Below are 17,100 nucleotides of genomic sequence, written 5' to 3' on the forward strand. Positions count from 1 at the left end.
TTCTGGGAGCGAAGGCGTTTGTTATCAGTAGGAAAATGTGGAGAGGGTTCATACAGATTGTATGGAGTGTTTGAAACAGAACAAGAACTGACAAAGCTCTTGTTTTTGCCGTTTGACATTATGTAAAGTTTATTTCTAATGCTCTTTGTGGCACTGAGTAATTGATGTTACCCAGCTCTATGACAGGGGCGTAGCTTCTGTTGGTGCAGCAGGTGCAGTTTCACTGGCGCCCACAGACCTGCGGGACCCACTGAACGCTGATTATTGCGGTATTTTATATTCCAAACTTCAACAAGGGGGCCTATTTACTTCCTTGCTCTAGGGCCCATTTTTTCACCTGAGAGCCTTGAAAGACTGCATGGATCCTCTCTGATTTGAATTGGTGACAATGAGGTCAGGCAAAGAGCTCTTGTGTGGCTGCATCAGCACAACTGGGCTACCAGATCTGGCACATTTGTATGCTGCATGCAGACGGAGACACACAACGTACACACAGCCATATATAGGGCAAGTATAAAAATCTGTATTGTGACGCAGCTGCGGCGTAAATGTTGTGGCCCATTTACAATGTGACGCATCTATGGAGATGTGTCACATTGTAAAGTCCCGCATCACATTATACCTGCGTCAGGTATAATGTATGCAGGGTGGGCTTTCCCACGCTAAAAGCCTTCTAGAACTGACGCACTGAAATCTACAAGATTTCACTACATCACTCTACGCCTTCACTGTGTCAAAATCCCTACGCCTGCACAGGCCAGGCATAAGTTATGACTCAGGGCTTTTTGCGTCACTTTCATGAGCATTTCCAGCAATGCGTCACTTTTGTGCCAACAGATGCGTCAGAATTTCTGACGGATCTGTTAATCCTTGCGCCATGGAGCGCTGTATTGTAAATACAGCACATTCATCGTGGCACAAGGACATTCAGCACTGACTCAAGGAAACATATGCATCCATGCAGTTGCGTCAGGTCCTTGTGAATCTTCCCCTAAAATGTTTTGAAAACCAGGAAACCAGTGTATTGTACCCCCTAAAGCTAAAAATGAAATGCAGCAAATGCAACTATGTAGTGCCATGAAATGGCAGACGTGCATTATGGAATATGGAAAAATGTATCTATAAATTATTTTCCTTTAAATTGATTGCCGGTCCTTCTCTAGTAAACATTTGAAGACAGTGGGACCTATGAGAATGCTATTATGAATTTGTGCTTCTTATATTTTCCACAACCCATGGTTAGCAGCCTAGATCTCATCTTTGTGTGAAGGTATATCTGCCTGAGCATCAAATCCATAACTTGGGAGGGTGCTGCTTACCTGTACAGCTATTTAGCATACAATTTCCCATAATTCTCTGCGTGTGGCTATCGACGGTTTGAGGCAGAGAGCTGATAGAAATTAGTAAAACAACACCATTATATGTCTTACATTGCCTATCAGAAGCAGTGGAGGAGTAGTTATGCATAAACAGATAACATCTTTTGAAAAGGAATCATGTTCTTTGTAACATGAGGTACTAGGGCAAGTGTGCATGAAATTCACACTAAATTGTTTAGCTTTGCGCAGTGGCAGTATCGTAGCCAATGAGGTTTAACCGAGGCGCGATTATTGCTTATTGAAAACTTTACCCAATACCCCGTCATGGAGACTTGAAATATAGTCGAAATTGCAATATTTGACAGTCTCTTCGGAGACTGGAGAATATGTAATTAAAAAATAAGATAGTTTATTTTGCAATGCAATTTACTTGCAGGTTTGTGATCTGTGACAAGGACAAAACGGTGACTCTATTTGTCTTCAGTTTACTCTTTACGTTCTCTTTTGTTTTCTCAGCTTTTTAAATACAGCAGTAATATAGGGATTTATTTTCCTTGATGAGTTTTCGTAATTCTTTTATTTCTTCCTCTTTGTTCTCATCTTTGCTCCACAGATTCGCTTGGGTCAGTGATTGGCAGAGGACGGGCTTTGTTTCTGCTCTCTGAGGTGACTCGCAGTCCGGCGCAGGGCTGGGCTCTTCCGAGGTCTCATCTCCCATTCAAATGTGCACTAACCGGCCAGAAAGTTTTTTTCTGGGAGCGAAGGCGTTTGTTATCAGTAGGAAAATGTGGAGAGGGTTCATACAGATTGTATGGAGTGTTTGAAACAGAACAAGAACTGACAAAGCTCTTGTTTTTGCCGTTTGACATTATGTAAAGTTTATTTCTAATGCTCTTTGTGGCACTGAGTAATTGATGTTACCCAGCTCTATGACAGGGGCGTAGCTTCTGTTGGTGCAGCAGGTGCAGTTGCACTGGCGCCCACAGACCTGCGGGACCCACTGAACGCTGATTATTGCGGTATTTTATATTCCAAACTTCAACAAGGGGGCCTATTTACTTCCTTGCTCTAGGGCCCATTTTTTCACCTGAGAGCCTTGAAAGACTGCATGGATCCTCTCTGATTTGAATTGGTGACAATGAGGTCAGGCAAAGAGCTCTTGTGTGGCTGCATCAGCACAACTGGGCTACCAGATCTGGCACATTTGTATGCTGCATGCAGACGGAGACACACAACGTACACACAGCCATATATAGGGCAAGTATAAAAATCTGTATTGTGACGCAGCTGCGGCGTAAATGTTGTGGCCCATTTACAATGTGACGCATCTAGGGAGATGTGTCACATTGTAAAGTCCCGCATCACAATATACCTGCGTCAGGTATAATGTATGCAGGGTGGGCGTTCCCACGCTAAAAGCCTTCTAGAACTGACGCACTGAAATCTACCAGATTTCACTACATCACTCTACGCCTTCACTGTGTCAAAATCCCTACGCCTGCACAGACCAGGCATAAGTTATGACTCAGGGCTTTTTGCGTCACTTTCATGAGCATTTCCAGCAATGCGTCACTTTTGTGCCAACAGATGCGTCAGAATTTTTGACGTATCTGTTAATCCTTGCGCCATGGAGCGCTGTATTGTAAATACAGCACATTCATCGTGGCACAAGGACATTCAGCACTGACTCAAGGAAACGTATGCATCCATGCAGTTGCGTCAGGTCCTTGTGAATCTTCCCCTAAAATGTTTTGAAAACCAGGAAACCAGTATATTGTACCTCCTAAAGCTAAAAATGAAATTCAGCAAATGCAACTATGTAGTGCCATGAAATGGCAGACGTGCATTATGGAATATGGAAAAATGTATCTATAATTTATTTTCCTTTAAATTGATTGCCGTTCCTTCTCTAGTAAACATTTGAAGACAGTGGGACCTATGAGAATGCTATTATGAATTTGTGCTTCTTATATTTTCCACAACCCATGGTTAGCAGCCTAGATATCATCTTTGTGTGAAGGTATATCTGCCTGAGCATCAAATCCATAACTTGGGAGGGTGCTGCTTACCTGTACAGCTATTTAGCATACAATTTCCCATAATTCGCTGCCTGTGGCTATCGACGGTTTGAGGCAGAGAGCTGATAGAAATTAGTAAAACAACACCATTATATATCTTATATTGCCTATCAGAAGCAGTGGAGGAGTAGTTATGCATAAACAGATAACATCTTTTGAAAAGGAATCATGTTCTTTGTAACATGAGGTACTAGGGCAAGTGTGCATGAAATTCACACTAAATTGTTTAGCTTTGCACAGTGGCAGTATCGTAGCCAATGAGGTTTAACCGAGGCGCGATTATTGCTTATTGAAAACTTTACCCAATACCCCGTCATGGAGACCGAAATGGCAATTTTTGACAGACTCTTCGGAGACTGGAGAATATGTAATTAAAAAATAAGATAGTTTATTTTGCAATGCAATTTACTTGCAGATTTGTGATCTGTGACAAGGACAAAACGGTGACTCTATTTGGCTTCAGTTTACTCTTTACGTTCTCTTTTGTTTTCTCAGCTTTTAAATACAGCAGTAATATAGGGATTTATTTTCCTTGATGAGTTTTCGTAATTCTTTTATTTCTTCCTCTTTGTTCTCATCTTTGCTCCACAGATTCGCTTGGGTCAGTGATGGGCAGAGGACGGGCTTTGTTTCTGCTCTCTGAGGTGACTCGCAGTCCGGCGCAGGGCTGGGCTCTTCCGAGGTCTCATCTCCCATTCAAATGTGCACTAACCCCCCAGAAAGTTTTTTTCTGGGAGCGAAGGCGTTTGTTATCAGTAGGAAAATGTGGAGAGGGTTCATACAGATTGTATGGAGTGTTTGAAACAGAACAAGAACTGACAAAGCTCTTGTTTTTGCCGTTTGACATTATGTAAAGTTTATTTCTAATGCTCTTTGTGGCACTGAGTAATTGATGTTACCCAGCTCTATGACAGGGGCGTAGCTTCTGTTGGTGCAGCAGGTGCAGTTTCACTGGCGCCCACAGACCTGCGGGACCCACTGAACGCTGATTATTGCGGTATTTTATATTCCAAACTTCAACAAGGGGGCCTATTTACTTCCTTGCTCTAGGGCCCATTTTTTCACCTGAGAGCCTTGAAAGACTGCATGGATCCTCTCTGATTTGAATTGGTGACAATGAGGTCAGGCAAAGAGCTCTTGTGTGGCTGCATCAGCACAACTGGGCTACCAGATCTGGCACATTTGTATGCTGCATGCAGACGGAGACACACAACGTACACACAGCCATATATAGGGCAAGTATAAAAATCGGTATTGTGACGCAGCTGCGGCGTAAATGTTGTGGCCCATTTACAATGTGACGCATCTATGGAGATGTGTCACATTGTAAAGTCCCGCATCACATTATACCTGCGTCAGGTATAATGTATGCAGGGTGGGCTTTCCCACGCTAAAAGCCTTCTAGAACTGACGCACTGAAATCTACAAGATTTCACTACATCACTCTACGCCTTCACTGTGTCAAAATCCCTACGCCTGCACAGGCCAGGCATAAGTTATGACTCAGGGCTTTTTGCGTCACTTTCATGAGCATTTCCAGCAATGCGTCACTTTTGTGCCAACAGATGCGTCAGAATTTCTGACGGATCTGTTAATCCTTGCGCCATGGAGCGCTGTATTGTAAATACAGCACATTCATCGTGGCACATGGACATTCAGCACTGACTCAAGGAAACATATGCATCCATGCAGTTGCGTCAGGTCCTTGTGAATCTTCCCCTAAAATGTTTTGAAAACCAGGAAACCAGTGTATTGTACCCCCTAAAGCTAAAAATGAAATGCAGCAAATGCAACTATGTAGTGCCATGAAATGGCAGACGTGCATTATGGAATATGGAAAAATGTATCTATAAATTATTTTCCTTTAAATTGATTGCCGGTCCTTCTCTAGTAAACATTTGAAGACAGTGGGACCTATGAGAATGCTATTATGAATTTGTGCTTCTTATATTTTCCACAACCCATGGTTAGCAGCCTAGATCTCATCTTTGTGTGAAGGTATATCTGCCTGAGCATCAAATCCATAACTTGGGAGGGTGCTGCTTACCTGTACAGCTATTTAGCATACAATTTCCCATAATTCTCTGCGTGTGGCTATCGACGGTTTGAGGCAGAGAGCTGATAGAAATTAGTAAAACAACACCATTATATGTCTTACATTGCCTATCAGAAGCAGTGGAGGAGTAGTTATGCATAAACAGATAACATCTTTTGAAAAGGAATCATGTTCTTTGTAACATGAGGTACTAGGGCAAGTGTGCATGAAATTCACACTAAATTGTTTAGCTTTGCGCAGTGGCAGTATCGTAGCCAATGAGGTTTAACCGAGGCGCGATTATTGCTTATTGAAAACTTTACCCAATACCCCGTCATGGAGACTTGAAATATAGTCGAAATTGCAATATTTGACAGTCTCTTCGGAGACTGGAGAATATGTAATTAAAAAATAAGATAGTTTATTTTGCAATGCAATTTACTTGCAGGTTTGTGATCTGTGACAAGGACAAAACGGTGACTCTATTTGTCTTCAGTTTACTCTTTACGTTCTCTTTTGTTTTCTCAGCTTTTTAAATACAGCAGTAATTTAGGGATTTATTTTCCTTGATGAGTTTTCGTTATTCTTTTATTTCTTCCCCTTTGTTCTCATCTTTGCTCCACAGATTCGCTTGGGTCAGTGATGGGCAGAGGACGGGCTTTATTTCTGCTCTCTGAAGTGACTCGCAGTCCGGTGCAAGGCTGGGCTCTTCCGAGGTCTCATCTCCCATTCAAATGTGCACTAACCGCCCAGAAAGTTTTTTTCTGGGAGCGAAGGCGTTTGTTATCAGTAGGAAAATGTGGAGAGGGTTCATACAGATTGTATGGAGTGTTTGAAACAGAACAAGAACTGACAAAGCTCTTGTTTTTGCCGTTTGACATTATGTAAAGTTTATTTCTAATGCTCTTTGTGGCACTGAGTAATTGATGTTACCCAGCTCTATGACAGGGGCGTAGCTTCTGTTGGTGCAGCAGGTGCAGTTGCACTGGCGCCCACAGACCTGCGGGACGCACTGAACCCTGATTATTGCGGTATTTTATAATCCAAACTTCAACAAGGGGGCCTATTTTCTTCCTTGCTCTAGGGCCCATTTTTTCACCTGAGAGCCTTGAAAGACTGCATGGATCCTCCCTGATTTGAATCGGTGACAATGAGGTCAGGCAAAGAGCTCTTGCGTGGCTGCATCAGCCCAACTGGGCTACCAGATCTGGCACATTTGTATGCTGCATGCAGACGGAGACACACAACGTACACACAGCCTTAAATAGGGCAAGTATAAAAATCTGTATTGTGACGCAGCTGCGGCGTAAATGTTGCGGCCCATTTACAATGTGACGCATCTAGGGAGATGTGTCACATTGTAAAGTCCCGCATCACATTATACCTGCGTCAGGTATAATGTATGCAGGGTGGGCGTTCCCACGCTAAAAGCCTTCTAGAACTGACGCACTGAAATCTACAAGATTTCACTACATCACTCTACGCCTTCACTGTGTCAAAATCCCTACGCCTGCACAGACCAGGCATAAGTTATGACTCAGGGCTTTTTGCGTCACTTTCATGAGCATTTCCAGCAATGCGTCACTTTTGTGCCAACAGATGCGTCAGAATTTCTGACGCATCTGTTAATCCTTGCGCCATGGAGCGCTGTATTGTAAATACAGCACATTCATCGTGGCACAAGGACATTCAGCACTGACTCAAGGAAACTTATACATCCATGCAGTTGCGTCAGGTCCTTGTGAATCTTCCCCTAAAATGTTTTGAAAACCAGGAAACCAGTATATTGTACCTCCTAAAGCTAAAAATGAAATGCAGCAAATGCAACTATGTAGTGCCATGAAATGGCAGACGTGCATTATGGAATATGGAAAAATGTATCTATAATTTATTTTCCTTTAAATTGATTGCCGTTCCTTCTCTAGTAAACATTTGAAGACAGTGGGACCTATGAGGATGCTATTATGAATTTGTGCTTCTTATATTTTTCACAACCCATGGTTAGCAGCCTAGATCTCATCTTTGTGTGAAGGTATATCTGCCTGAGCATCAAATCCATAACTTGGGAGGGTGCTGCTTACCTGGACAGCTATTTAGCATACAATTTCCCATAATTCTCTGCGTGTGGCTATCAACTGTTTGGGGCAGAGAGCTGATAGAAATTAGTAAAACAACACCATTATATGTCTTACATTGCCTATCAGAAGCAGTGGAGGAGTAGTTATGCATAAACAGATAACATCTTTTGAAAAGGAATCATGTTCTTTGTAACATGAGGTACTAGGGCAAGTGTGCATGAAATTCACACTAAATTGTTTAGCTTTGCGCAGTGGCAGTATCGTAGCCAATGAGGTTTAACCGAGGCGCGATTATTGCTTATTGAAAACTTTACCCAATACCCCATCAAGGAGACTTGAAATATAGTCGAAATGGAAATTTTTGACAGTCTCTTCGGAGACTGGAGAATATGTAATTAAAAAATAAGATAGTTTATTTTGCAATGCAATTTACTTGCAGATTTGTGATCTGTGACAAGGACAAAACGGTGACTCTATTTGGCTTCAGTTTACTCTTTACGTTCTCTTTTGTTTTCTCAGCTTTTTAAATACAGCAGTAATATAGGGATTTATTTTCCTTGATGAGTTTTCGTAATTCTTTTATTTCTTCCTCTTTGTTCTCATCTTTGCTCCACAGATTCGCTTGGGACAGTGATGGGCAGAGGACGGGCTTTGTTTCTGCTCTCTGAGGTGACTCGCAGTCCGGCGCAGGGCTGGGCTCTTCCGAGGTCTCATCTCCCATTCAAATGTGCACTAACCGCCCAGAAAGTTTTTTTCTGGGAGCGAAGGCGTTTGTTATCAGTAGGAAAATGTGGAGAGGGTTCATACAGATTGTATGGAGTGTTTGAAACAGAACAAGAACTGACAAAGCTCTTGTTTTTGCCGTTTGACATTATGTAAAGTTTATTTCTAATGCTCTTTGAGGCACTGAGTAATTGATGTTACCCAGCTCTATGACAGGGGCGTAGCTTCTGTTGGTGCAGCAGGTGCAGTTGCACTGGCGCCCACAGACCTGCGGGACCCACTGAACGCTGATTATTGCGGTATTTTATATTCCAAACTTCAACAAGGGGGCCTATTTACTTCCTTGCTCTAGGGCCCATTTTTTCACCTGAGAGCCTTGAAAGACTGCATGGATCCTCTCTGATTTGAATTGGTGACAATGAGGTCAGGCAAAGAGCTCTTGTGTGGCTGCATCAGCACAACTGGGCTACCAGATCTGGCACATTTGTATGCTGCATGCAGACGGAGACACACAACGTACACACAGCCATATATAGGGCAAGTATAAAAATCTGTATTGTGACGCAGCTGCGGCGTAAATGTTGTGGCCCATTTACAATGTGACGCATCTAGGGAGATGTGTCACATTGTAAAGTCCCGCATCACATTATACCTCCGTCAGGTATAATGTATGCAGGGTGGGCGTTCCCACGCTAAAAGCCTTCTAGAACTGACGCACTGAAATCTACAAGATTTCACTACATCACTCTACGCCTTCACTGTGTCAAAATCCCTACGCCTGCACAGACCAGGCATAAGTTATGACTCAGGGCTTTTTGCGTCACTTTCATGAGCATTTCCAGCAATGCTTCACTTTTGTGCCAACAGATGCGTCAGAATTTCTGACGCATCTGTTAATCCTTGCGCCATGGAGCGCTGTATTGTAAATACAGCACATTCATCTTGGCACAAGGACATTCAGCACTGACTCAAGGAAACTTATGCATCCATGCAGTTGCGTCAGGTCCTTGTGAATCTTCCCCTAAAATGTTTTGAAAACCAGGAAACCAGTGTATTGTACCTCCTAAAGCTAAAAATGAAATGCAGCAAATGCAACTATGTAGTGCCATGAAATGGCAGATGTGCATTATGGAATATGGAAACATTTATCTATAAATTATTTTCCTTTAAATTGATTGCCGTTCCTTCTCTAGTAAACATTTGAAGACAGTGGGACCTATGAGAATGCTATTATGAATTTGTGCTTCCTATATTTTCCACAACCCATGGTTAGCAGCCTAGATCTCATCTTTGTGTGAAGGTATATCTGCCTGATCATCAAATCCATAACTTGGGAGGGTGCTGCTTACCTGTACAGCTATTTAGCATACAATTTCCCATAATTCTCTGCGTGTGGCTATCGACGGTTTGAGGCAGAGAGCTGATAGAAATTAGTAAAACAACACCATTATATGTCTTACATTGCCTATCAGAAGCAGTGGAGGAGTAGTTATGCATAAACAGATAACATCTTTTGAAAAGGAATAATGTTCTTTGTAATATGAGGTACTAGGGCAAGTGTGCATGAAATTCACACTAAATTGTTTAGCTTTGCGCAGTGGCAGTATTGTAGCCAATGAGGTTTAACCAAGGCGCGATTATTGCTTATTGAAAACTTTACCCAATACCCCGTCATGGAGACTTGAAATATAGTCGAAATTGCAATATTTGACAGTCTCTTCGGAGACTGGAGAATATGTAATTAAAAAATAAGATAGTTTATTTTGCAATGCAATTTACTTGCAGGTTTGTGATCTGTGACAAGGACAAAACGGTGACTCTATTTGTCTTCAGTTTACTCTTTACGTTCTCTTTTGTTTTCTCAGCTTTTTAAATACAGCAGTAATTTAGGGATTTATTTTCCTTGATGAGTTTTCGTTATTCTTTTATTTCTTCCCCTTTGTTCTCATCTTTGCTCCACAGATTCGCTTGGGTCAGTGATGGGCAGAGGACGGGCTTTATTTCTGCTCTCTGAAGTGACTCGCAGTCCGGTGCAAGGCTGGGCTCTTCCGAGGTCTCATCTCCCATTCAAATGTGCACTAACCGCCCAGAAAGTTTTTTTCTGGGAGCGAAGGCGTTTGTTATCAGTAGGAAAATGTGGAGAGGGTTCATACAGATTGTATGGAGTGTTTGAAACAGAACAAGAACTGACAAAGCTCTTGTTTTTGCCGTTTGACATTATGTAAAGTTTATTTCTAATGCTCTTTGTGGCACTGAGTAATTGATGTTACCCAGCTCTATGACAGGGGCGTAGCTTCTGTTGGTGCAGCAGGTGCAGTTGCACTGGCGCCCACAGACCTGCGGGACGCACTGAACCCTGATTATTGCGGTATTTTATAATCCAAACTTCAACAAGGGGGCCTATTTTCTTCCTTGCTCTAGGGCCCATTTTTTCACCTGAGAGCCTTGAAAGACTGCATGGATCCTCCCTGATTTGAATCGGTGACAATGAGGTCAGGCAAAGAGCTCTTGCGTGGCTGCATCAGCCCAACTGGGCTACCAGATCTGGCACATTTGTATGCTGCATGCAGACGGAGACACACAACGTACACACAGCCTTAAATAGGGCAAGTATAAAAATCTGTATTGTGACGCAGCTGCGGCGTAAATGTTGCGGCCCATTTACAATGTGACGCATCTAGGGAGATGTGTCACATTGTAAAGTCCCGCATCACATTATACCTGCGTCAGGTATAATGTATGCAGGGTGGGCGTTCCCACGCTAAAAGCCTTCTAGAACTGACGCACTGAAATCTACAAGATTTCACTACATCACTCTACGCCTTCACTGTGTCAAAATCCCTACGCCTGCACAGACCAGGCATAAGTTATGACTCAGGGCTTTTTGCGTCACTTTCATGAGCATTTCCAGCAATGCGTCACTTTTGTGCCAACAGATGCGTCAGAATTTCTGACGCATCTGTTAATCCTTGCGCCATGGAGCGCTGTATTGTAAATACAGCACATTCATCGTGGCACAAGGACATTCAGCACTGACTCAAGGAAACTTATACATCCATGCAGTTGCGTCAGGTCCTTGTGAATCTTCCCCTAAAATGTTTTGAAAACCAGGAAACCAGTATATTGTACCTCCTAAAGCTAAAAATGAAATGCAGCAAATGCAACTATGTAGTGCCATGAAATGGCAGACGTGCATTATGGAATATGGAAAAATGTATCTATAATTTATTTTCCTTTAAATTGATTGCCGTTCCTTCTCTAGTAAACATTTGAAGACAGTGGGACCTATGAGGATGCTATTATGAATTTGTGCTTCTTATATTTTTCACAACCCATGGTTAGCAGCCTAGATCTCATCTTTGTGTGAAGGTATATCTGCCTGAGCATCAAATCCATAACTTGGGAGGGTGCTGCTTACCTGGACAGCTATTTAGCATACAATTTCCCATAATTCTCTGCGTGTGGCTATCAACTGTTTGGGGCAGAGAGCTGATAGAAATTAGTAAAACAACACCATTATATGTCTTACATTGCCTATCAGAAGCAGTGGAGGAGTAGTTATGCATAAACAGATAACATCTTTTGAAAAGGAATCATGTTCTTTGTAACATGAGGTACTAGGGCAAGTGTGCATGAAATTCACACTAAATTGTTTAGCTTTGCGCAGTGGCAGTATTGTAGCCAATGAGGTTTAACCGAGGCGCGATTATTGCTTATTGAAAACTTTACCCAATACCCCATCAAGGAGACTTGAAATATAGTCGAAATGGAAATTTTTGACAGTCTCTTCGGAGACTGGAGAATATGTAATTAAAAAATAAGATAGTTTATTTTGCAATGCAATTTACTTGCAGATTTGTGATCTGTGACAAGGACAAAACGGTGACTCTATTTGGCTTCAGTTTACTCTTTACGTTCTCTTTTGTTTTCTCAGCTTTTTAAATACAGCAGTAATATAGGGATTTATTTTCCTTGATGAGTTTTCGTAATTCTTTTATTTCTTCCTCTTTGTTCTCATCTTTGCTCCACAGATTCGCTTGGGACAGTGATGGGCAGAGGACGGGCTTTGTTTCTGCTCTCTGAGGTGACTCGCAGTCCGGCGCAGGGCTGGGCTCTTCCGAGGTCTCATCTCCCATTCAAATGTGCACTAACCGCCCAGAAAGTTTTTTTCTGGGAGCGAAGGCGTTTGTTATCAGTAGGAAAATGTGGAGAGGGTTCATACAGATTGTATGGAGTGTTTGAAACAGAACAAGAACTGACAAAGCTCTTGTTTTTGCCGTTTGACATTATGTAAAGTTTATTTCTAATGCTCTTTGAGGCACTGAGTAATTGATGTTACCCAGCTCTATGACAGGGGCGTAGCTTCTGTTGGTGCAGCAGGTGCAGTTGCACTGGCGCCCACAGACCTGCGGGACCCACTGAACGCTGATTATTGCGGTATTTTATATTCCAAACTTCAACAAGGGGGCCTATTTACTTCCTTGCTCTAGGGCCCATTTTTTCACCTGAGAGCCTTGAAAGACTGCATGGATCCTCTCTGATTTGAATTGGTGACAATGAGGTCAGGCAAAGAGCTCTTGTGTGGCTGCATCAGCACAACTGGGCTACCAGATCTGGCACATTTGTATGCTGCATGCAGACGGAGACACACAACGTACACACAGCCATATATAGGGCAAGTATAAAAATCTGTATTGTGACGCAGCTGCGGCGTAAATGTTGTGGCCCATTTACAATGTGACGCATCTAGGGAGATGTGTCACATTGTAAAGTCCCGCATCACATTATACCTCCGTCAGGTATAATGTATGCAGGGTGGGCGTTCCCACGCTAAAAGCCTTCTAGAACTGACGCTCTGAAATCTACAAGATTTCACTACATCACTCTACGCCTTCACTGTGTCAAAATCCCTACGCCTGCACAGACCAGGCATAAGTTATGACTCAGGGCTTTTTGCGTCACTTTCATGAGCATTTCCAGCAATGCTTCACTTTTGTGCCAACAGATGCGTCAGAATTTCTGACGCATCTGTTAATCCTTGCGCCATGGAGCGCTGTATTGTAAATACAGCACATTCATCTTGGCACAAGGACATTCAGCACTGACTCAAGGAAACTTATGCATCCATGCAGTTGCGTCAGGTCCTTGTGAATCTTCCCCTAAAATGTTTTGAAAACCAGGAAACCAGTGTATTGTACCTCCTAAAGCTAAAAATGAAATGCAGCAAATGCAACTATGTAGTGCCATGAAATGGCAGATGTGCATTATGGAATATGGAAACATTTATCTATAAATTATTTTCCTTTAAATTGATTGCCGTTCCTTCTCTAGTAAACATTTGAAGACAGTGGGACCTATGAGAATGCTATTATGAATTTGTGCTTCCTATATTTTCCACAACCCATGGTTAGCAGCCTAGATCTCATCTTTGTGTGAAGGTATATCTGCCTGATCATCAAATCCATAACTTGGGAGGGTGCTGCTTACCTGTACAGCTATTTAGCATACAATTTCCCATAATTCTCTGCGTGTGGCTATCGACGGTTTGAGGCAGAGAGCTGATAGAAATTAGTAAAACAACACCATTATATGTCTTACATTGCCTATCAGAAGCAGTGGAGGAGTAGTTATGCATAAACAGATAACATCTTTTGAAAAGGAATCATGTTCTTTGTAACATGAGGTACTAGGGCAAGTGTGCATGAAATTCACACTAAATTGTTTAGCTTTGCGCAGTGGCAGTATTGTAGCCAATGAGGTTTAACCAAGGCGCGATTATTGCTTATTGAAAAGTTTACCCAATACCCCGTCATGGAGACTTGAAATATAGTCGAAATGGGAAATTTTGACAGTCTCTTCGGAGACTGGAGAATATGTAATTAAAAAATAAGATAGTTTATTTTGCAAGGCAATTTACTTGCAGGTTTGTGATCTGTGACAAGGACAAAACGGTGACTCTATTTGTCTTCAGTTTACTCTTTACGTTCTCTTTTGTTTTCTCAGCTTTTTAAATACAGCAGTAATTTAGGGATTTATTTTCCTTGATGAGTTTTCGTAATTCTTTTATTTCTTCCTCTTTGTTCTCATCTTTGCTCCACGGATTCGCTTGGGTCAGTGATGGGCAGAGGACGGGCTTTGTTTCAGCTCTCTGAGGTGACTCGCAGTCCGGTGCAGGGCTGGGCTCTTACGAGGTCTCATCTCCCATTCAAATGTGCACTAACCGCCCAGAAAGTTTTTTTCTGGGAGCGAAGGCGTTTGTTATCTGTAGGAAAATGTGGAGAGGGTTCATACAGATTGTATGGAGTGTTAGAAACAGAACAAGAACTGACAAAGCTCTTGTTTTTGCCGTTTGACATTATGTAAAGTTATTTCTAATGCTCTTTGTGGCACTTAGTAATTGATGTTACCCAGCTCTATGACAGGGGCGTAGCTTCTGTTGGTGCAGCAGGTGCAGTTGCACTGGCGCCCACAGACCTGCGGGACGCACTGAACCCTGATTATTGCGGTATTTTATATTCCAAACTTCAACAAGGGGGCCTATTTTCTTCCTTGCTCTAGGGCCCATTTTTTCACCTGAGAGCCTTGAAAGACTGCATGGATCCTCCCTGATTTGAATCGGTGACAATGAGGTCAGGCAAAGAGCTCTTGCGTGGCTGCATCAGCCCAACTGGGCTACCAGATCTGGCACATTTGTATGCTGCATGCAGACGGAGACACACAACGTACACACAGCCATATATAGGGCAAGTATAAAAATCTGTATTGTGACGCAACTGCGGCGTAAATGTTGGGGCCCATTTACAATGTGACGCATCTAGGGAGATGTGTCACATTGTAAAGTCCCGCATCACATTATACCTGCGTCAGGTTTAATGTATGCAGGGTGGCCGTTCCCACGCTAAAAGCCTTCTAGAACTGACGCACTGAAATCTACAAGATTTCACTACATCACTCTACGCCTTCACTGTGTCAAAATCCCTACGCCTGCACAGACCAGGCATAAGTTATGACTCAGGGCTTTTTGCGTCACTTTCATGAGCATTTCCAGCAATGCGTCACTTTCGTGCCAACAGATGCGTTAGAATTTCTGACGCATCTGTTAATCCTTGCGCCATGGAGCGCTGTATTGTAAATACAGCACATTCATCGTGGCACAAGGACATTCAGCACTGACTCAAGGAAACTTATGCATCCATGCAGTTGCGTCAGGTCCTTGTGAATCTTCCCCTAAAATGTTTTGAAAACCAGGAAACCAGTATATTGTACCTCCTAAAGCTAAAAATGAAATGCAGCAAATGCAACTATGTAGTGCCATGAAATGGCAGACGTGCATTATGGAATATGGAAAAATGTATCTATAATTTATTTTCCTTTAAATTGATTGCCGTTCCTTCTCTAGTAAACATTTGAAGACAGTGGGACCTATGAGGATGCTATTATGAATTTGTGCTTCTTATATTTTCCACAACCCATGGTTAGCAGCCTAGATCTCATCTTTGTGTGAAGGTATATCTGCCTGAGCATCAAATCCATAACTTGGGAGGGTGCTGCTTACCTGTACAGCTATTTAGCATACAATTTCCCATAATTCTCTGCGTGTGGCTATCGACGGTTTGGGGCAGAGAGCTGATAGAAATTAGTAAAACAACACCATTATATGTCTTACATTGCCTATCAGAAACAGTGGAGGAGTAGTTATGCATAAACAGATAACATCTTTTGAAAAGGAATCATGTTCTTTGTAACATGAGGTACTAGGGCAAGTGTGCATGAAATTCACACTAAATTTTTTAGCTTTGCACAGTGGCAGTATCGTAGCCAATGAGGTTTAACCGAGGCGCGATTATTGCTTATTGAAAACTTTACCCAATACCCCGTCATGGAGACTTGAAATATAGTCGAAATGGCAATTTTTGACAGTCTATTCGGAGACTGGAGAATATGTAATTAAAAAATAAGATAGTTTATTTTGCAATGCAATTTACTTGCAGGTTTGTGATCTGTGACAAGGACAAAACGGTGACTCTATTTGGCTTCAGTTTACTCTTTACGTTCTCTTTTGTTTTCTCAGCTTTTTAAATACAGCAGTAATTTAGGGATTTATTTTCCTTGATGAGTTTTCGTTATTCTTTTATTTCTTCCCCTTTGTTCTCATCTTTGCTCCTCGGATTCGCTTGGGTCAATGATGGGCAGAGGACGGGCTTTGTTTCTGCTCTCTGAGGTGACTCGCAGTCCGGCGCAGGGCTGGGCTCTTCCGAGGTCTCATCTCCCATTCAAATGTGCACTAACCGCCCAGAAAGTTTTTTTCTGGGAGCGAAGGCATTTGTTATCAGTAGGAAAATGTGGAGAGGGTTCATACAGATTGTATGGAGTGTTTGAAACAGAACAAGAACTGACAAAGCTCTTGTTTTTGCCGTTTGACATTATGTAAAGTTTATTTCTAATGCTCTTTGTGGCACTGAGTAATTGATGTTACCCAGCTCTATGACAGGGGCGTAGCTTCTGTTGGTGCAGCAGGTGCAGTTGCACTGGCGCCCACAGACCTGCGGGACCCACTGAACGCTGATTATTGCGGTATTTTATATTCCAAACTTCAACAAGGGGGCCTATTTACTTCCTTGCTCTAGGGCCCATTTTTTCACCTGAGAGCCTTGAAAGACTGCATGGATCCTCTCTGATTTGAATTGGTGACAATGAGGTCAGGCAAAGAGCTCTTGTGTGGCTGCATCAGCACAACTGGGCTACCAGATCTGGCACATTTGTATGCTGCATGCAGACGGAGACACACAACGTACACACAGCCTTATATAGGGCAAGTATAAAAATCTGTATTGTGACGCAGCTGCGGCGTAAATGTTGCGGCCCAT

At 42.5% G+C, this 17,100-nt stretch overlaps 7 non-coding genes and 1 pseudogene across 7 annotated transcripts; all 8 read left to right on the forward strand.

Annotated features, from left to right (window-relative positions):
• Window positions 1-1,556: 1,556 nt before the first annotated feature.
• On the forward strand, window positions 1,557-1,696 carry LOC144793915 (U4 spliceosomal RNA). The gene has a single exon (XR_013603365.1). It is a non-coding gene; the product is annotated as a U4 spliceosomal RNA (small nuclear RNA).
• A 1,929-nt stretch (window positions 1,697-3,625) lies between these two features.
• LOC144793085 (U4 spliceosomal RNA) lies at window positions 3,626-3,753 on the forward strand (annotated as a pseudogene).
• Window positions 3,754-5,681: 1,928 nt separating this feature from the next.
• LOC144793916 (U4 spliceosomal RNA) lies at window positions 5,682-5,821 on the forward strand. The gene has a single exon (XR_013603366.1). It is a non-coding gene; the product is annotated as a U4 spliceosomal RNA (small nuclear RNA).
• Window positions 5,822-7,750: 1,929 nt separating this feature from the next.
• On the forward strand, window positions 7,751-7,890 carry LOC144793959 (U4 spliceosomal RNA). The gene has a single exon (XR_013603405.1). It is a non-coding gene; the product is annotated as a U4 spliceosomal RNA (small nuclear RNA).
• Window positions 7,891-9,819: 1,929 nt separating this feature from the next.
• LOC144793068 (U4 spliceosomal RNA) lies at window positions 9,820-9,959 on the forward strand. The gene has a single exon (XR_013602736.1). It is a non-coding gene; the product is annotated as a U4 spliceosomal RNA (small nuclear RNA).
• A 1,929-nt stretch (window positions 9,960-11,888) lies between these two features.
• Window positions 11,889-12,028, forward strand: LOC144793011 (U4 spliceosomal RNA). Its single transcript, XR_013602685.1, has one exon. It is a non-coding gene; the product is annotated as a U4 spliceosomal RNA (small nuclear RNA).
• A 1,929-nt stretch (window positions 12,029-13,957) lies between these two features.
• LOC144793120 (U4 spliceosomal RNA) lies at window positions 13,958-14,097 on the forward strand. Its single transcript, XR_013602782.1, has one exon. It is a non-coding gene; the product is annotated as a U4 spliceosomal RNA (small nuclear RNA).
• A 1,928-nt stretch (window positions 14,098-16,025) lies between these two features.
• LOC144793950 (U4 spliceosomal RNA) lies at window positions 16,026-16,165 on the forward strand. Its single transcript, XR_013603397.1, has one exon. It is a non-coding gene; the product is annotated as a U4 spliceosomal RNA (small nuclear RNA).
• The last annotated feature ends 935 nt before the right edge of the window (window positions 16,166-17,100 follow it).

The sequence above is a fragment of the Lissotriton helveticus genome, chromosome 11 (genome assembly GCF_964261635.1).
Source record: "Lissotriton helveticus chromosome 11, aLisHel1.1, whole genome shotgun sequence".
In the NCBI taxonomy this organism is placed as follows: domain Eukaryota; kingdom Metazoa; phylum Chordata; class Amphibia; order Caudata; family Salamandridae; genus Lissotriton; species Lissotriton helveticus.